Source organism: Lissotriton vulgaris, chromosome 1_1 (assembly GCF_964263255.1).
Source record: "Lissotriton vulgaris chromosome 1_1, aLisVul1.2, whole genome shotgun sequence".
Classification (NCBI taxonomy): domain Eukaryota; kingdom Metazoa; phylum Chordata; class Amphibia; order Caudata; family Salamandridae; genus Lissotriton; species Lissotriton vulgaris.
This window is the reverse complement of record NC_141685.1, coordinates 1,210,575,577-1,210,596,817: the sequence shown is the minus strand read 5'-3', so window position 1 is coordinate 1,210,596,817 and position 21,241 is coordinate 1,210,575,577.

Genomic DNA, 21,241 nt, shown 5'->3' with positions numbered 1-21,241 from the left:
TATTTTTGGGCGGAGCGCTGTGGCTTTCCCTCGAAGGGAAGCGCTCCGGCCCTTTTGTCCCCCGAGTAACCTGCTAACGTCATGGGTGGCCGTTCTACACTCTGTGCCCTGTGAGGGGGATTGCCGTGCCCCGAATTACCAGGTCCGCAAATCTGCCTGGGACAAAGAACAGCCGGGGAAAGCTACCGCCATCGGCCAAGGTCCCGCCGTCGTCAGCAGAGTTGAGCCGCGCAGTGAGTGGCTGACTCCAGGAAGAGGCTGCCGCGTCACAAGGGGCTTGTCTGTTGAGCCGCGCTGTGAGTGGCTGACTCCGGGAAGAGGCTCCGGCGTCATGAGGGGCTCGTCTGTTGAGTCACGCTGTGAGTGGCTGACTCCGGGAAGAGGCTGCGGCGTCACGAGGGGTTTGTCTGTTGAGCTGCGCTGTGAGTGGCTGACTCCGGGAAGAGGCTCCGGCGTCATGAGGGGATCGTCTGTTGAGCCACGCTGTGAGTGGCTGACTCCGGGAAGAGGCTGCAGCGTCACGAGGAGCTCATCTGTTGAGCCGCGCTGTGAGTGGCTGACCCCGGTAAGAGGCTGCAGCGTCATGAGGGGCTCGTCTGTTAAGCCGTGCACAGATTGGTTCAGGTTAGGGCCCCCCTCCGCGAAGGAGCCTCCATCGAGGGAGCGACAACCGAAGTACGGGAGGTGCCACGGGACTCCCGGCCCTTCACGAAACAGCCGCACCCCAGGTAACGCTAGGAGATAAGTTCCGAGCCGTCGTGTGTCCTTGCCTGGGGGGAATTGAGAAGTGAGGGCTGCCCCACCGCCCTAGTTGGCCGTAACCGCGCTGTGAGCACCGTGTGCTTTGGGGGCATGATTATTAGCAGAATGCTAGTGCACTCCAAGAGGGCAATATTTATTCCTGAGCCTGCGAGCTCCAACGAGGAGGCAATCATTTCTTGCTGAGCCCAGAGGGACCATATTCCCCCCGGTGGTGTGGCACAGTGGTGCCATGTTTGTAGAGAGTCCCTGAGAGGGACGAAGGCGGCACAGTGGATTTACAGCTGCCCAGCAAGTAGTGGGCAGCTGCACCGTTTAGGCGCAATTGAGTGAAAGTCCCTGCGAGGGACAGAGATGGCACAGAGGTGCTAGGCCTTCTACAACTGCCCAGCAATTAGTGGGCAGCTGCAACATTTAGGTTTGCGCCGGTGGTGCACCCCTGACTGATGCTGCATTGGCAGCGCACCCTGACATTCTGGACATAGGGCAGTTTAGCCCCTTCTTAGATGGCCAATAGGCCAGGGGGCTGGTATGTGATTTTTGCGCAATGAGATGTTACCATGGTTTATGATTAGGAGGTTATTTTACCTATGTAGGTTTATGCTAGGGAGAAGTTTTCACTCTGTGAGTTACGCCCCTAAATGTGAGTTATTCTTAGGGGGAGGGTCTAATGTGTTTAGACTAATGAGAGATTGCCTACTGTAGTTATACTGTTTAGGCCTAAATGTGATTGCTGCTTAATGTGCTTTGCCTTTATGCTTGTGTTATACTTCTAAAGGTGCTCATGCTTAGAAGTTTGCTTTGCCTAGTATGTTATACTAGAGAGGTAATGTGTCCATGCATGATCTAGGCCTATGGTTGTTAGTATTGCATAGTGTGTACCTACCTGTTACCAGTGGTTACTGGTTGTGATCTATAATTGTGATTTGGAGTGACAGTTATCCTAAGTGCTAGTTCTACTAAGTGCTGATTCTGACAGTAGCCCACGTGGCCCTGTCCTGGTGTAAATAATCCCTTGTGAATATTGCCCGTGCCAGTTGGCACCATGTATATTGTGTGATTACTATCTGATGTGTTTTGACAATACAAAAGTTACTTTTATATAACCTCGTGTGGAGTTCTTTTTGTGGTGTGCCTAGGATGTTGTTGCTGTTGTGTGCGTGCGCAAATGCTTTACACATTGCCTCCGGCATAAGCCTGTCTGCTCGTGCCAAGCTACCAAGGGAGTGAGCAAGGGTTATCTTGGCGTGTGACTCCCTTGCCCTGACTAGAATTGTGGTTTCTGCCTGGCTTTTGGCGTAAGCCTTAGCCAACCAGAACTCCCAGTTCTAACACTGTCCTAGTGGTTGATAGATGTATATAATGATGTCACATCCATAGCAATCAGTAAATAGCCTTGTTTCCAGTCTATGTTCTGTGTTTTAGATAAAAAGTCCCCTGTATCCCTAATGTAAGATGGCAGTTGTTGCACATACTCTTGTAAATACACATCTACATATTGTGGCGGTCTTTTCCAGGAGACTGTTGCAGGCTGAAATTATGGGCCTTCCTGGAGGTTTAAGTGCATTTTTGTGTATTTTGTAGATAAAGTACAAAATCGGAGTGACCGGAGTATCATTACTTAGATATTTGTACTCCTGAGGGGTTAGAAGTCCTGCATTTTCCCAGGCTACCAATTTCATATTGTAAGCATTCCATGTTGATCTCAATACCAGTTGGTCGCAATTTTTGTCTGCTGTTTGATTTGTGGCTTCTTCTACATAATCTTCCTTTTTCCACAGAACTAGATTGCTGCCTTTGTCTGCATTGCGGATAGCATTGCCTTTATTGGATTTAAGTTTGTCCATCAACAGATGTATTGTAGTTCTTTTGTATTCCTTTTGTGTCTGGTGAATCTTTGCACTTTCTGATTGAGTCGCTTAATCCCCATCAGTACATGTTCTTGAAAGATGTCTATGGAGTCCGTAGGTCGATGGGTTTAAATTTGGATCGAGGTTTGAAAGGAGTGCTTCTTGCAGCCGATTTTGTTGTCACATTAGCTGTTGCATTTTCATTGTAATTGGTCTGGCCAGTATCAATGTTTTCATTTGCTGGTTCCTGCAAATCAGTCAGGAGTGGCATGTCTGATGCAGTCAAATTAAAAAAGGGAGGACTTGTTGGAAGTTCAAGCTGTTTTGTTTTCTTCTCCGTCACTGTATTCTTGTTTAGGGTAGTTAACAATTGTTCCTCTGCTTTATTAAGATAAATGTCTGTCAGGTTGATAATTGTTTGACTGGTACTGTACGTTCTCTCAATTGGCGTCTCCAATTGCGCCTGGGTTGTCGTATTTGTTGTTTCTTTGGTTCTTTGTGACTTTGCTATTTGCCTTTCACGGCATTTGATGGATCGACCTTTGGATGTCTGTTTGGTTGTGTCCTTGGGCGCAATGTATTGCGCCGATTGTTGACTTAAAAATCCACCTCCTTGCCTAGTGAAATCTTGGCCGGAATTTGTTTGTTAGCCTAAATGCGGTCATTTGCTTCAGTTTCCCTGTCAGGTGCTGAACTCTATTCAGAGTTGGAGGCTGTGCTGGTCCCCGCTTTATTGCTTGCCATATTGTCTCTGCCAGCTCCTGTTTTGCCATATTTTGCAGCTTTTAGAGCATCGTATTTCTTGGCAAAGGTGAATATGCAGCCTGTTTTGTAGTCCGTGCAATCACAATTGAATTTATAAGCCTTCCTTTCACAAATTGTGCCTTCCTCTTTTTTAGGTCTCATTATCATTTCATCTTTTAGTTTAGCAGTGTCATCATATGACCCCTTTGCTCTTAGTTCCGCATTTAATGTATCGATTTTTTCAAGTAACTTGATATGGTCTTTTTCCGCATATGTAAATAAAATGACAATTGGACGCCTAGATGACTCCAAGTTGGTTTCAGCCCACTCCTTCATCATTTCACGATCCGGATTCTCATAGCTGGGGGCTGTTACAATTTGTAACCCCCACGATACTCTGCCTACATCTAGGTAGCGTTGAAGGGATTTGGCCTCCTACTATTTGTTTTGTTCAGTCTTCATTAATTATTCCAGTTGCTTAATTTTTTCTCTTAGAATGGTATTGCACGGCTCTGCTGATGCATGTTGGGAAACTGAGTCCTGACTCAATGGTTTCTCATCATTAAACATATCCGCCGCTGCCGCTTCCCTTTCCTTCAGTGCGTCGGCTGACATGGCGCTTGTTTAAATATATGTATACTTTGTAGTTGGTAGTGGCACTATGAGAGGGACTTATTAAGCCTGTGTTGCCTTCTCCTCCTTTACACCCAGCTGGCCGATTCTCAATGGCTACTGCCTCTATTAACTAATCTCTGTTGGGCGCCCTCCATGTCCTCCGACCCGTGTTTGTCTACCTTGTAGTTTTCTTGAGGATTCTCTTGCTGTTGTGTTAGGCGCTGGGGTTCTGTGCCGTCTGTAATCCTTTCGGATTCGGTCAGTTTCGCTTTTTGCCAAGCATCGGCTCCTTTCAAGGCAGTTGACCCCATGTTGTGAAGGGGGTCCATGTTTTGTCATGTAGTTACTGCTTTTCTATATATTGTGTTAAGTTAGCATGAGTTTATTAAATGTTTAAACGACATATTTTCCTTTGGCTTCCGTTTGCACACGACACATAATTGTTATTGTAGCTTTCAACCTAGACGAAAGATGTGATTTATTTAGAATAATATGTAATTGCTCTGATATCAGTTGTGCTTGGTACACTTGGTACACTGTCTGTACACTGAGAGCTGAACCCTCTAAGAATAACCTAACACAAGGTTGCTGGGAGGCCTGATCCTCGCACCACATTAGACATAACACAAATAAAGTTGCTGCCAACATTGGGCTCTAAGCGGGTTTAAGATAGAGTTACTGAGAATGCAAAAAACACACTTGATGGTGCTTCGCATGCAGAGAGCTGGTAGCTGATGATGTGATCTTCTCCTACTGACATTTAGAGGTATGGGCCCGCCCTGCTAAAACCCAAATGAGACCTTCTTAGATATAATATAGTATGCTAAATAGGGTGCGCGAAATATAGGTGATACCGATTTCTATAGATTTTGCATTATAATATGCTATCACCGTTCGCTTACTATGGATTAGTGACTATGCTGATAACTCTGATTTTTATAATATGTATTCTGGTATTATATAAGATGCTGCGTTTAAGAATCTTGCATTGAAAAATAAATATTTCAAACTTGCACGTGTCTTCTTTTACTCCCCGTTCTGGTTTGAAATGATTATAGAGCGAAAGAGTGTTCATGTGTTCCACGATACCTGAGGTAATATAAGTTCATGTTCTGGTTTGTCTAAGTCATTGGTAGTTTGTTATGACCAATGAGACACTGTAGCTAGCTCGGTAGGGGGGTTTTGGATACTGAGGTGAGTTTTGGGTCACCCTAATTCACTGAGGTTCCTGATCTTTATGCACAGTTCTGTACTAGAACGGAATCCCTGCTACATGGCGCCCAGACGTTGTTGGCCTTATATCATGACACTCGAGTAGTATATCATTCAAACCTTAACCCCTTCATTCCCGTTTCCGGAAAACGGTGGTGTCGGAAAAACCTACCTATTTTTGAAATAGGTCTTTTCAAGTTCCTGTGCAATCATGGCACAAGCCGTGGACATCCAGCTGCATAGTCGCATTGCGGTGCGTGATCATTTGCGGGCTTATGATGTACCTGCTGAAGGCTTGGCTGTGGTTCTGGTGGTGAGTGCGGAACATGCTTACCCGTACGAACTGTTTTATTCGTGGGTGACATTTCCGGCGGTGGACGCAAATTCTGGTGTGTTCCACTCGTACACTGCATCACCTGTACCTGCAGAATATGCTCCGTACAGGGCACAGGAAGTACCTAGTGATGTTTGGCAGCATGGAGTTTGGTTTGGTGGCGCCCTACCACACTCTTTAACCGCTACGAGATTAGGTCCTTTGTCCATTCCGGGCACAAATTGGCCCGCTTTGGCTGGATTTACTCCTCACCCTAATCACGCGACTTGTAACATAGGTGACCTTAGGCGGCTTCATGTAGTCGCCATTGCCGTGATTAGAGCCCTTGTGCATTACACAAGTCGTAATGTTCATGGGGCAGCCCCTAGAGGTGCAGCCCTTCCGGCAGGGCAGGCTGGTTTGAAAATCAGTCCTGTCATGGTGAATTCCGTTATGGGCAAGAAGCCCCTGGATAAGGATGATTTTCCTTTCTGGCTTGCCGAGAAATTCGACCAGCTGGAGGCGGTGTTTCCTAATACGACTCCTGGTGAAAAACACCGGATTCTCACGCTTAGTTTGCCGAAAGATTTGGCCCCTGAACTTGTTGACTGTGAGACCTGGGGTAAGACTTTTGCGGCTGTCTATTCGAGGTGCTTTGGCTCCCCGTCTGTGTCCAATCTGTCTACGATCCTTAAACGTGTTCAAGATGATCACGGGCCGGAATCGGCTGTTGAGTTGGGTATGCGCCTATGTGGCTCCTTTGATGTGGTTTGCGATCTGATCCTTGTGAATGTCAAGGGGGATGCAGTGAACTTTCAGGTGGCTAACGCTTTGGCGCTGGTTCCCAATGCCGAGAAACCCCGACAGTTAGCGAGGATAATTGTGGCGGCTTATAAAACAGTGGGTCGCAATAGTAAGGGTAATAAGCCTTTTTCTACTAAGGAGAAGAAGCAGCCCCAGGGACAGGCTTCGGAAACTGAAGTTCAACCAAAGTCCAAGAAACAAAATTGGCCTAAAAAACAGAATCAGGGTAAGCAACAGCAACAACAACAAACACAGGTTTTGTGTCCTGCGTCTCCGTTGCCTGCGCAGTCGGAACGAGTTTATGATTTGAGCGACAGCGCGATGATTAAATCACCTGAACGTTTTCAGGCTTCTGACCAACGCTCTCCTTGTTCCTTTCAGGACTCATCGGCTCCGTCAACCGGTGGTGGAGGGGGCGGCAGGGGCCGGGGTGGCCAGCAAGGACGTGGTCAGCCCCGCCCGCGCAACGGTGAAGACAAGCAGGAAGGCTCTACGCCTCAGAGACCGCAGTTTGCCAAGAAGAAAGTCGCAGCCTTAACGGCGCATCAATATGCCACAGATTGTGAGAACGCGGCTTCGGAATCTGACTTGGGCTCTGACCTTGCTGGACAGCGCGGCGGAGATTACCATAGTGAGAGAGGCCCTCCGTCCACTACTGAAGGTGACAGCGACTGACACTTATGTTGTGATTGAAACAGCTGATACAAGAGTTGCTCCTCCTGATAGACTTTTTGAAATTGTCCTGTTATTTGAAGGTGACATACAACGTACCATAAAAGGGGTATTTTGGGAATCTTTTGTCTACGTATGACATTTTGCTTTCGGAGGCTGACTGGCCCCCACCTTTTGTGCTCGCAGCTCCGAGAGGGGAGGAGGTAATCCTCCCCAGTTTCGCGAACACTGTTTCGAGAGTGGAAGCGCTGCACTTTGCAGAAGAGTGGGCTCTGTACCGCAATCAGTGTGGCTGGGATAAATTGTCCCCCAAGCCACGAGATTCCTTTACGGTCTCAGCCGCAGCCTCAACCTCAATATCCCATACGACGTGAAGCCAATGCTTCGGTCGCAGCGATCCTTTTTGGAATATCAAGGTGTAATTGAAACATGTGTGTCACCGATGAATAACCCCCTTTTTACTGTGAACAAGCCGGACGGCTCTTACCGTTTGGTTTTGGATTACCGGCATTTAAACTCGCATTGCCGTAACTGTGCAGTACAGAATACTCACGGCTCTGCCCTTGTAAATAGTCTTGTGCGTAAGCGGTTCAAAACCACGCTTGACATTTCCAATGGTTTTTATGCCCATTCATTGGACAGTTTAAGTTCCCAATGGACTTCATTCACATGCGGCGGTGTCCAAATAATGTTTCGGCGTCTCCCAATGGGCTATAAGAATAGTCCTGGTGTATTTTCCGCCCGCATTGTCTCTCTGTTGGAGAGAGTCGACCCAGATGCTTATTCTTATGTGGATGACATCTATCTCACAGACGACGAACTTTGGGAGCATCTGTGTCGAGTGAACAGTATTATTTGTAACTTTGCAGACATGGGTTACAAGTTTAACTTTGCAAAGTCGCACATTGCAGAGTACACAGTGTTGTTTCTAGGCTATGAACTGAACAATGAAGGAAAAGGCTTGGCTCCTCACTTCCTGGAGAAATGCGCACAGTTGCGCGCTCCGACAACACTGAAAAAATTACAATCTTTACTGGGCTTTTTGAATTTCGGGAGAACATACATTCCAGAATATGCCCAGCGTATCAAGCCTTTGTATGCTTTGATACAACCATCTTTTTCCAAATCATGCTGGCTGCCTGAGCATTCAGCTATTCTGCAGTCATTGCAAGCTGATTTGCTCGCTTCTGAATACTTACAGACTCGTGATAACGAGACCAACCTGGTGATAAGAATTGTCCCAGGGACGGTAGGTTTCACGTACCTAACTTTTAATGAAGGAGATACTGTACCTATGGCTTACAAGTCACACTTGTACACTTCGGCTGAAATGGGCTTTTCCACTGTGGAGAAAGTTTTGACGGCTGTGCAGATGGCAATTCTCAAGGAACGTGCCCTGTCACAGGGAAAACGCATGTTGGTTGTTACCCCGTGTCCTGCCTTGGAGTCAGTTACGAAAGCCAGTGTACCAAATTCCAAAGCTTTGCACCCTCGGTGGATTCAGTGGGCTGCATCCTTGACATCCCAGGATGTCACGTTTATTTTTGCCGCCACTTTACGGTCGCAGGAGTACTTACAGTATGAATTTGTTCATCCTGCTCCTTTAGCAATGCGGCCGTTGGAGGATTTCCATTGCATCATTTACACTGATGGTTCGGCGCAGGTTGCGCATGGCTCTAGACATGCCTACGTTTCCGCTTGCGCCATTGTGGTCGGTGCCATGGTGAACGATGAGTTCAAGTCCAGTGTCGTGCACACGCAGACGCTTGGAGACTGCACTGCACAATTGGCAGAGCTTCGTGCTCTGATGCTTGCATTGGAGTACGCGGATACTAGTGTGACGACTTTGATCGTAAGTGACTCTTACTACTGTGTCCAATCTTACAATGAAAACTTGTTCTTTTGGATTCAGAATGAATCTCGTGATTCCAAAGGTAGCACAATAAAACATAAGATGATCTGGGTCCGAGTGGCTGAACTCAAAGAAAAGTTACCACTCGTGTTTCTGATTCATACTCTTGGCCATCAGCGCGTGGGAGTCCACACTGTTGGTAACTCGCTTGCTGATGAAGCAGCGAAGTCAGCAGTATCAAAATACTTAGTTGCAGCAGTCACGAGGTCCAAAAGTAAGATAGATGATGACATCTTGGCAGCTGTTGCTGCCACTGAGAAGGGAGGTAAATATCCTGCTGGATTCCCTTCGAAGTACACATACCACTTAAGTCCCGATAAGGTTCCTTATGTGAAAATTCCTGATGTTGGTGAACGTTTAATTCCCAACTCGGATCGCAGAGCGACTCTGATTACAGCGGCTCATGAAGGTGTGGCGTCTGCGCATGCGGGCGTCTCGGCCACTGTAACTCAGCTACAACAGAGGTTCTGGTGGCGGGGACTGTACAAACAGACGTGTGATTATGTCCTTCAATGTGACATTTGCCAGCAGATTAAGCCTTCAACTGCTGCGCGTCCGCCTCAGACACAGTTGTACATTTCTAATAAACCACTAGGGTGTGTTTATTTAGACCACTGCGGTCCTTTTTCTTCTGATACTGCGTATAAGTACATCTTAGTAGCAGTTGATTCATGCACACGCTTTGTGTGGGTATGGCCCCATCGCAGCGCTGATTCACAGACTGTCATAAAGGATTTCCGTGTCTTTATAGGGATTTTTGCCTGTGTTACCTTCCATTCGGACCAGGGTCCGGCGTTCGCTTCTAAGGTGTATAAGGATGCTATGGTTTTGTTGGGGGTCCAAGTCAAGTTTTCGTCTCCGTACAGACCCGAGGGAAACAGTGTAGTGGAACGAATGAACCGTGACTTAAAGCAATCTTTGACAGCTCAAGTTATAGGCACTGGCAGAAACTGGTTAGCCCACCTCAATGGCGTGCAGCGTGCGCTTAATAACCTCCCTAGAAGGTCTCTGGGTGGGGGGACCCCGTACGAAATGCTCTTTGGTATCAAGATGTACGTCCCTGACCTCGACGGTCTAGACTGCAAGGCCCAGGCCGCGGCCTTTGACGTAGATGAACATTGCAATGTTTTACAGGATCTACAAAAGACCAGAGACAGTCTAGCAAAGGAACATTTGCCCTCCACATCGGATGACGCGTTGCAGATCCCGGTAGTTGGCTGGCTACCCCAAGTTGGAGAACTGGTTCGAGAGAAGATCGATAACAAGAAAGAGTTTTGTCTCTCATACCGTGCACCGGTTCGAGTTCTTGGAGTGAAGGGCACAAGAACAGTCATATTACCACCACTTCCAGGTCGTAAGGAAAAGAGATTTATCTCTATTGACAATGTCAAGACACACAGGGTGGCCGATTCTTCATAGCATGACACCGGCTGTATCCTGTCCTTCCATGGTGAGGCATTCTGTCCCTCGAGATGCCTGCTATTTCCAGTCCTTTATTACATACTATCCCTGTTACTAACATTGATGAGCTGAACTACACCTATCCTGCTGATTTATCAATGCCTGATTTGCAGACTCGTTTGGCCGACCAGTCCAGATTCTCATTTGACTCTGTTTCGGAACTTTCAAAGAAACCCTCAACTATTGCAAAATATGGCACTTTGTTTAAAAAACATTTTTTAATTCCCCCTTGGACATACATTTGGATGATTCTATTTTCATTTTACCTTTTTATGTCAATTGGTTTTTTGTTTTATTTTTTCCGCCTGATTGATGGCCACTATGTCAAAGAAAGAACAGGAATTCGGTACCTTAATGGAACATTGGTCCCTCTTTCCTCTTCACATTCAGCACACAGACTGAAACAAGACTTGAATACAGTCAATATTACTGCTTGGCCTGTCCTTGATGGGATTGTGTGGGATGCGGTTAGATTTCAGATACATGGGCCCACTGAAGTGATTAATGTTCCGAATGTACTTAGAGTAAACATGGGGGCTGTCATTAAACAAAATATACGTTCTGATGATTGGGATATTCAGGCCGTAGAAGCATTATTCTCTGATTTGAAATACTATGCTGCCTTTGATGCTGAGGATTTATACTTAGATTCTTTTAATTATGGTGATTTGTTTTGTTTCCAACATTATGGTAATCATTTTTTAAATAAGACAAATTCCAGGAGGGTTGCTGTAAATTACACACAGTGGGAACATTGCCCTGCTCCATTGGGAGGCAGCTCCAATACATTTCTGAAAAAATACACTTATTTTACAGACTTTAATCAATCAAATCCTGAGTAATTTTATTTCAAAATGACACAAAAGTCCATGTCCAAAGTTAGACTTACCGATACAAAATTGCTGTATTCGAAGTCCTTTCTAGACAAGTTAGCTGTAGATGGCTACGAGTTGTGGAGAGGAACAATTGACCTTAAATCGGTTTGGGGTACCAAAGATTGGCAGGTACAAGGCACTGAGGCTTTGCACCGTGCATGTCTCATCCCGAATCACATGTTGTTTCTAAATTCTACTATTTCCCAAACAACATGCTTTGGATTGGCTACTTCTAAAAAATTAAATACACCAATTATCCCCGAATTGGAAGAATATTCTGGATGGGGTAATTATACTGAATTGTCCATTCGTGAGTTACAAGCTCTATTGCACAATTCATCCTTTGATATATCCAGTTTGGATCCGAAGGGTTGGCTGATGTGGCATAGAAGTGCTGATTCTTGCCAACGTCGTTTTTTGGGTTTGGCTGAAGGGTTCACACAAGTCAGACCTGATCCCCGTTTTGAAACTGATTATACTGTCACTACTTACTCTGTGGGGAAACTGTGTCAGAATTGGTTACAACATTCCACATTATCTGCAGTTAAACTACATCTGTCTCAGTTAAATGATAATGTGGATTTAAATGATTTTATAAAAGGCCCGGCTAAGGGTAGGTCTAAACTGTGGATTTATGCAGTTTACAATGAAATTTGGAAATATTCACAAGTTGAGGCTGCTAAGCGCCTAGGGGCGATTGACCAAGCAAATTTGGAAAAAGTGCTTGCAGTTGTCGATAACAGTATTAACATGCTTTCTTCCCGAATTTACACGTTGAATAATATTGTCTCTTCTGTATTTGACATTGTGAATGATGAAGTGTCTGTGTTGTACCATGGTCAAAATCAATTGCGTTCTGTAATGCAGTTTGCATGGACACTACAGACTCTTAAGGCAGGCCGCGTGCCCTGGAGTTACATGAACGTGTCGTCCCTATTTGCCCCATTTAATTTGACTGACAAACAGCGCATGCTTTCCATGCGAGATGCATCATTTTCTATGTTACACATTGAAAAGTTAGAATCTTTGCCCTTTTCTGTAGCTGAGGCAGCTGCTGCAACATGGCTTATCCATGGAGTTATTATGTTACCATTTGCTTTGTACAAATTTACTAATTGTATGCGGTATATTGCGATAGGGCGATATGAACCATTAGGCAGTGCTTTCCTCCATGAGGCATGGTCTTTACCATACACGTACAGATGTCTGAAAGATGGAAAGGAAGTGAATTTAAATGGTGAAGAATGCACACAGTCGCCTGACCGTTCACTGATATGCAGACACATTCAGTTGCATGGTTCTTGTAATCAGGACCGGCCTAATTTAGCCTGTGTTTTAAAAGGCACACCAGTTCCAGCGATAGTTCCCACATTTACGTTATTGACAAACGGTAGTTATTTGCTTTTGAATAACGAGGATTGTTGTGGGTTAATGGTCGGTATCGCTTATGTGGTTACTGTATCAGAACGTGTGGTGTGTTGCAAAAATGTGCTATATCCTCCCATACATGGGAATTCAGATGTTTCCATCTGGCCGCGCATCCCAACCTTGAAAGTGGCAGAATAAGGGCTCTTTTGTCTCAAAAAGAAGTGGCCCTGAGCTCCTCCCGTGAAACTTATGTCCTTCACATAGCTAACACAGGCACAGAGGTGCAGGCACTTTTAAATACTGACTTGCCGTTTCATTTCTGCGAATTAGTTCATCAAATCTTTAATGCCTCCTCCACGTCTGGCTTGGCTCATTTTTTTTAAATTGGTTAGCGGTGGTCTCGTGACTACATTTGAAAAGATTTTTGGTGTCATCCCCGCTTTCTTCCATTCGATATGTTCGAGTTTGTTTGGCGGTTTCCCTGTTTTGCTGGCTTTAGCTGCAGGCGTTTTGATATTATTCTGCTTCCTAAAACATGGATGCCCATCCTGCGCAAGAAGCCGCTCAGCCCCTTCTGACACTGTTTTGCAACCGGATGCTTGATTACTATGGCACCCTGCCGCTTGCGACCTTAAGCACGGCATTTGGATTATCGTTTCAGTTTTCCTATTTCACATGTGTCCAGCCTGTGTTTCATTGCCTAAGCTGAGATTTTGACTAGGCCCTTGATTTGTGTCTCTGCTTGCCGTTATCTCTTGAAGTCGATTTTAATCACCTGATGGGCCCCGTAGTTGCTCACGAGTTGGTTTGTTCTGACAAAAGGATTATGGCCTTGGCAGCGATGCATGGACTAATGGGTCAGTGGGACATACCCGCAGCGGCGCATGAGTTTCTGGCACATAGCGTTCTTGAGAACCCACCGAGTTGTCCTCTGATGTTGCTAGAGGGTCCGGTGCTGGAGGAGCACGTATGTTCTTTCCCATTACTTAATTGGATGGCTGAACTGTTTTCGGATGATGACAGTGATTTCATGTTGGAAGCTGTTGCTACCTATTTTGCATATTCTATCCACCCATGAATTGCTTTGGAGACTTTCATTATAATGGCACGTGACTTTTTAGTAATTCTGAATGGTGCCTTTTTCTAACGACATTGAACTTCATATGTTCTAGGCCTATGATTTTATATTTGGCCTCAAGTTCAAGACTTTTATTACATTTTGTTTGGCCACTATAGGCATTCATACATATTTTTGTATTTTTAATTTTATATACATCTACATACATTTAGCTTGGCTCAATATTGTTGAACTCTGCTTTCATGTTATGCCTTTATTATATTATTGGCTTGTTTTTTTTGACCGTCCTCGGATCATTGGGGGGGTGTCATATTGTTACTGCTTTTCTATATATTGTGTTAAGTTAGCATGAGTTTATTAAATGTTTAAATAACATATTTTCCTTTGGCTTCAGTTTGCACACGACACATAATTGTTATTGTAGCTTTCAACCTAGACGAAAGATGTGATTTATTTGAGAATAATATGTTATTGCTCTGATATCAGTTGTGCTTGGTACACTTGGTACACTGTCTGTACACTGAGAGCTGAACCCTCTAAGAATAACCTAACACAAGGTTGCTGGGAGGCCTGATCCTCGCACCACATTAGACATAACACAAATAAAGTTGCTGCCAACATTGGGCTCTAAGCGGGTTTAAGATAGAGTTAGTGAGAATGCAAAAAACACACTTGATGGTGCTTCGCATGCAGTGAGCTGGTAGCTGATGATGTGATCTTCTCCTACTGACATTTAGAAGTATGGGCCCGCCCTGCTAAAACCCAAATGAGACCTTCTTAGATATAATATAGTATGCTAAATAGGGTGCGCGAAATATAGGTTATACAGATTTCTATAGATTTTGCATTATAATATGCTATCACCGTTCGCTTACTATGGATTAGTGACTATGCTGATAACTCTGATTTGTATAATATGTATTCTGGTATTATATAAGATACTGCGTTTAAGAATCTTGCATTGGAAAATAAATATTTCAAACTTGAACGTGTCTTCTTTTACTCCCCGTTCTGGTTTGAAATGATTATAGAGCGAAAGAGTGTTCATGTGTTCCACGATACCGGAGGTAATATAAGTTCATGTTCTGGTTTGTCTAAGTCATTGGTAGTTTGTTATGACCAATGAGACACTGTAGCTAGCTCGGTAAGGGGGTTTTGGATACTGAGGTGAGTTTTGGGTCACCCTAATTCACTGAGGTTCCTGATCTTTATGCACAGTTCTGTACTAGAACGGAATCCCTGCTACAGTTTAGCCGGAGGGGTCAGAACCGGCTATATTATTATTATTATTAAAATTTTTATAGAGCGCGTAGTCACCCTGAGGTATCCCAGCGCTAAAGATCCCTACACCTGTGGGGTCGGGGGTGAGAAGAAGGGGGGGACAGAATTTTTCCTTTTGAAACAGAAGTGGTTAAAAATCAAGGGAACAGGTGAGTTTTGAGTCGTTTCCTGAATCGCAGGTAGTTCGGTTCTTTCCTTAGTTCTCGGGGGAGAGCGTTCCATAGGCGAGCTGTGTGGATCGAGAAACGTCTTCCGCCCGTGCGAGCTTTTTTGTATCTGGGCAAGATGATGAGGGACTCCTTGTCCGATCGAAGGGATCTAGGGGCTTTATACGGTTGTATAAATTTCCTCAGGATGGGAGGGCCCTGATTCTGCATTAATCTATGGGCCAGGCTCAAAGCCTTGAAAATTACTCGTTCCCTCACCGGGAGCCAGTGAAGGAGCTTCAGAGCAGGTTTGGCTGAAGCTCTGGCAGGGGTGTGCGTGAGGATCCGGGCGGCGGCGTTTTGGATTTTCTGTAGTTTGTTTAGGGTTGCTTCGGGTGCGCCCAGGTATATAGCGTTGCTATAGTCAAGCCTGGACAGTATGAGGCCTTGGATGAGGAGTCTCTGCGATGTGGGTGGAAGAAGGGGCAGGATCTTTCTCATTGATTTGAGCAGCCCGAAGCAGGTGCCCGCCACTTTTTTGGCCTGCGTGGTGAATGAGAGGTCTGTTTCGATCCATACTCCAAGGCTTTTTACTTCCTGTTTAGGGTCAGGGGGGGGTCCCAAACAGGGTGGCCAGATATTCAAAGGGAAGGTGATTCCTTTCTGACCCAGAAGGAGAATGTCAGTTTTAGAGCCATTCAGCTTTAATGCTGAGTTATTCATCCACCCTTGGATCTGCGTCAAGCAGTTGAATAAGTCCGCAGGCTGTTGACTAGGGTGGGAAAGGGAGACAACTAGTTGTGTGTCATCCGCATAACTGACAATGCTCACTCCGAACGGGGTGACGACCTCCTCCAATGGGGACATATAGATGTTAAACAATGTGGGGCTCAGGGAGGAGCCCTGAGGCACGCCACATTGGAGGGGTGTGTCGGAGGAGCGGGTGTTATTCTCCCAGATCTGAAAGGAGCGTTGGGACAGAAAGGAGGAAAGCCAGGATAGAGCAGTGCCTTCTACTCCTACCTTCTTTAGCCGTTTGACCAGGAGTTGGTGGTTGACGGTGTCGAAGGCCGCGCTTAGGTCGAGGAGGATCACTGCCACTGATCCTCCCTCGTCCAAGAGCGCTCTGGCCTCCTCCACTGCTGCCAGGAGGGCGATGTCGGTGCCCTGTCCTGGGCGGAAACCTGTCTGCGAATTTTTTAGCAGATTATTGGTTTCAAGAAACTGGGAGAGTTTCTTATTCACCAGTTTCTCGGCGACCTTGCTGGTCCCGGGGAGGAGGGATATTGGTCGGTAGTTGGCCAATTCAGCTGGGTCCAGGGATGGTTTCTTTAACAGTGCCTTCACGACTGCCGCTTTCCAACTAGGGGGAACAACTCCTTGTTGAAAAGAGGCGTTAATCAGATGGGTGAGGGGGGGGATGATGGTGGGGGCAACTTCCTTGAGGGTCCGTAGCGGTGCGGGATCCCTAGGAGAACCGCTTTTGATGGATTTGAGCGTGTTTTCAACTTCTTCGTTGGTTATTTGTCCCCAGGAAGTTATGCGCGGGGCGATCGAAGTATCGGGGGGATCGTCCGCCTCGCTCGAATTGGTTGAAGGGATGGAATCAAGAATTTTTTGTATTTTTTCTTGAAAGAAGCTGGCTAGCCGGTGACATTTTTCCTGGTCTGCCTTTGGGTCTGGGGAGTTTCTGGGTGCGGGGTCGGGGACCTTAAGGAGTTCTTTCAGGATGGTATAAGTTTCTTTGCTTGAACATGCGGCTTTTTCGATTCGTTCCTGAAAGAATTGACTTTTTGTTTTTTCGATCAAGGATTTATAGGCTGATAAGGAGGTGGAATAGGCGTCCTTGTTAGTGTTGGATTTCTCCTTTCGCCATGATCGTTCAGCTCTTTTACAGTCCTGCCGCAGCGACTTGAGCTCTGGAGTATACCATGGGGCAGAGGGTATACGTTTGTTGTGTCTGAGGGTGGAGGTTTTGGGGATCAGGGTGTCCAGAGAGGAAGTGATCCAGGAGCGAAACTGTTCATCGGCCGTTATGGCGTCGGAGGAAAGCGCTGGGGTAGTGTTGGAGAGGATGTCCGACCATTCTGACGGTATGAGTTTATGCCATCGTCTGTCGGTGATTTTGATTTTCGCCGACTGGGTGGAAACAGAAGGGGCCTCCCATGAAATGGGGATTAAAAGGTGATCAGTCCATGGTAGTGGCAGAGGAGGGCCGGTAGTGATATTGGCATTAGTGAGGACGGGATCTAACAGGTGTCCCTTATCGTGGGTGGGCTCATTATTGACCAACCTGATATTGATTGACAGGAGGTCCGCTAGTAGGTCCGAGGCAGACCGGTCAGTGGGATCTGTAAAGTGGAGGTTTAGGTCGCCAACGATGAGAAAGTCAGAAACGGAGGCGGCTAGTTGCGAAGCCGTTTCAGTGACTGCATTGAGAAATTTCCCAAGCGTACCTGGGGGCCGATAGATCAGGAGTCCCGAGAGGGAGTGCGTCGGAGAGGATTGAAGGGAAAAGTGACAGCTTTCGGAATCATCGATTTGGGCGTCACTGGTTCTGCAGGTGAGATGTTCCCGGTAGATTATGGCCAACCCGCCTCCCCTTCCTCTTGGTCTATGGAGGGTTTGGATGAGGTAGCCAGGGGGGAGGGCGGAGACAGCATCCGCATCGGTGTTGTCAGAGAGCCAGGTTTCCGTGAGGAATAATGTATCCAGGCCTTGGTCTTGGATCATCTCGTTGATTTCAAGTGCATGCTTGGGGAGGGAGCGACAGTTGAGTAGACCCAGCTGTAGGCTGGGGTTGGCTGTGGTTTGAGTGGTTGGGTAGCAATGCGTGCAGTTTATAAAAGGTTTACCTGTATCGTGAATGTACCGACAGCCTGGGTTTTTTTCTGGTCGGAGTTCCAAGAGCGTGTCTGCTGGGTATGTTAGACAACTGGGGGGTGGCTTTGGCAGGGTCCCTGGGCCTGGGTCTGTCCGGGCCCGGACGGGCCCAGACGGGCTTGCCTTTGGCGCGCCTTCGGCGCGCTGACGGCGCGCCCGCTGCGCCCGTCCGCTGCGCGTACGCGAAATGCACATGTTTAAGTAGTCAAAGAGGGCGTGGCCTCGAGCGAGTGGGCGTGGCCAAAAGACCGGCTCACTGGCTGTTGGCGGCGAATCTGGGCGTTCCCGCTGCGGCGATTAGCTCTGCTGCTTTGGGCAAAGAGAAGCGATCAGCCCAACAAAGGCACGATCAAGTGAAGGAAGGGGGGGGGGGCAGTGACACAGTATACACCAAACAAGTTTTTAAAATCAACAAGGTATAAGTTTTAAAAAGCGCTCCCGGCTGTGCCTCAGGAGCAGTGATCTGACCAGAGCTCGTGATCAGCTCTGTTTAAGTAGTCAAAGAGGGCGTGGCCTCGAGCGAGTGGGCGTGGCCAAAAGACCGGCTCACTGGCTGTTGGCGGCGAATCTGGGCGTTCCCGCTGCGGCGATTAGCTCTGCTGCTTTGGGCAAAGAGAAGCGATCAGCCCAACAAAGGCACGATCAAGTGAAGGAAGGGGGGGGGGGGCAGTGACACAGTATACACCAAACAAGTTTTTAAAATCAACAAGGTATAAGTTTTAAAAAGCGCTCCCGGCTGTGCCTCAGGAGTAGTGATCTGACCAGAGCTCGTGATCAGCTCTGTTTAAGTAGTCAAAGAGGGCGTGGCCTCGAGCGAGTGGGCGTGGCCAAAAGACCGGCTCACTGGCTGTTGGCGGCGAATCTGGGCGTTCCCGCTGCGGCGATTAGCTCTGCTGCTTTGGGCAAAGAGAAGCGATCAGCCCAACAAAGGCACGATCAAGTGAAGGAAGGGGGGGGGGCAGTGACACAGTATACACCAAACAAGTTTTTAAAATCAACAAGGTATAAGTTTTAAAAAGCGCTCCCGGCTGTGCCTCAGGAGTAGTGATCTGACCAGAGCTCGTGATCAGCTCTGTTTAAGTAGTCAAAGAGGGCGTGGCCTCGAGCGAGTGGGCGTGGCCAAAAGACCGGCTCACTGGCTGTTGGCGGCGAATCTGGGCGTTCCCGCTGTGGCGATTAGCTCTGCTGCTTTGGGCAAAGAGAAGCGATCAGCCCAACAAAGGCACGATCAAGTGAAGGAAGGGGGGGGGGGCAGTGACACAGTATACACCAAACAAGTTTTTAAAATCAACAAGGTATAAGTTTTAAAAAGCGCTCCCGGCTGTGCCTCAGGAGTAGTGATCATACATAAACATCAGCAGCACTCCACCCTTCCTCGAGCTCCCAGGAACAGGAGCACGAACGACAAGTAGGTGCAGATTTGAATTTTATTAAACAAGCACCAGCAGCATGACGCGGTTCGACTCCGAAGAGTCTTGATCAAATGACGTGCTTAACGTACATGGTTGGTCTTTATACATTTTGTAGTTTTTTTCTATTTCTATTCATAAAGTGACAAGTGCCAGTAATTGTGCAAGGTGAAGCATAGAAATAAAAGACATACTGTCTACTGGTAGTTTGAAATGGAATTCAAAGTTCATACATTCACATTAAATACCAGTTCAAAACATACACAGATTGTTTGTAGATATTCGTGCATCCAGGTTTAAATACCATTTCTATGCCTTTTACAAATTGATTCTACCACATAAAGAAACTGTGCACTTTTTTGGAAAAACCATGAATCCAAAGGTACTATAAATATCAATAACCGCCAACCCAATATCTAATTTATTGGAGGATTATCTTCATGACCTCCTTATTAACAACTTCATTCTGGTTTAAATACCATTGTTAATATTTTTCATAACTATATATCTTTGCAGACAAGGTCTCTTAATGTGCTAATGCAAAGTACAGTACTATCGATAAGGTAGATGATTTTATGTGAACCTTTCATCCAATACAAGTTAATACTGGTACATATCTACATCCCGTGCAAAATACCCAAATTTAATTTACTGTGTATAAAATCTAAAACCCATCTAAAACCATGTACAAAATTGTGTGCAACATCTTTAAAAAGTAGGATTTGGGTGATAATAGTAAATTAATTTGATTTAATGAAAAAGAATCATATTGATGTAAAATATGTTATAGTTGTGCAGAGTTGGAGCTCAAGGGAATATTGTTAGAGGCAGGTGTAAAGTTCCTCTATAATGTTAAGGCGTCCTGGGGATTTTGTATCGAGGTATGGAATATATTGTGTTTCCAGATGTCTAAGGGCCTTTTCCCTGCCCCCCCCTCTTTTATAGGGTGGGATTGCATCAATTATAAAATATTTGAGAACACTGGCGTCTGCATTATGCATATCCCCAAAGTGCTGCGCTACTGGATATGTAGTGTCTTTGTTTTTAAATGGCTCTGATGTGCTGCAGTATCCTTTTGTGCCCCTGTAGTATAGTGCTACCTACTATCGTAGTGCACATGAAAACTCCAGCACATACACCACATGGTCAGATATACAGGTATATATATATATATATACATATATATAAACCATAGGTTTCAGGGATGTTATAGGTAGTTGGACCTTTCACTCATAGAAAACCAGAGAAATTCTGCTGTTAAGAGTTAGTTGAGCTAATAGAGCTAACAATAACTCGCGCCCCTGCAATGCACTGCTGATGATGTCACATATCACATCACTCATGACATGGTCAGTGACATCACTGATGGCATCTCAAATGACATAATTGATAACATCACTGATAACATCATCAAGTGAAAGTGTATTTCTTTGAAGTTTAAATATGTTTTTAATATATATATATGCCAAGGTGCATTGAAGAATGAGTAGGTGTATACATATCTGAATGGATGATATAGTGGGTGTGTGACTGATTGTATAAGTGACTGATTAAGTGTATCTTACTGAATGCATGGGTTAAAGAGTAAACTGTGTAAATGTCTGTATCAGTCTGTCACTTGGTGTGTAAGTGTCTGTATGAGCTGTGAGTAGCTACATGACTGTCGATGTGGATTATTGATTGTTTGTCTGAATATGTGTATGGGTGCCTGTGTGTCTTTGTGAGTGGGTGGGGGTGGATAACTGTGCAAAAATGTGTGAGTGGGTGATTCACTGGGTGTTTGGGTTCAAGAGTGCATCTGTGAAGGGCTGTATGGGTGGGTGAGTGTGTGTATGGGTATGTTGGTGAGTGAATGAATG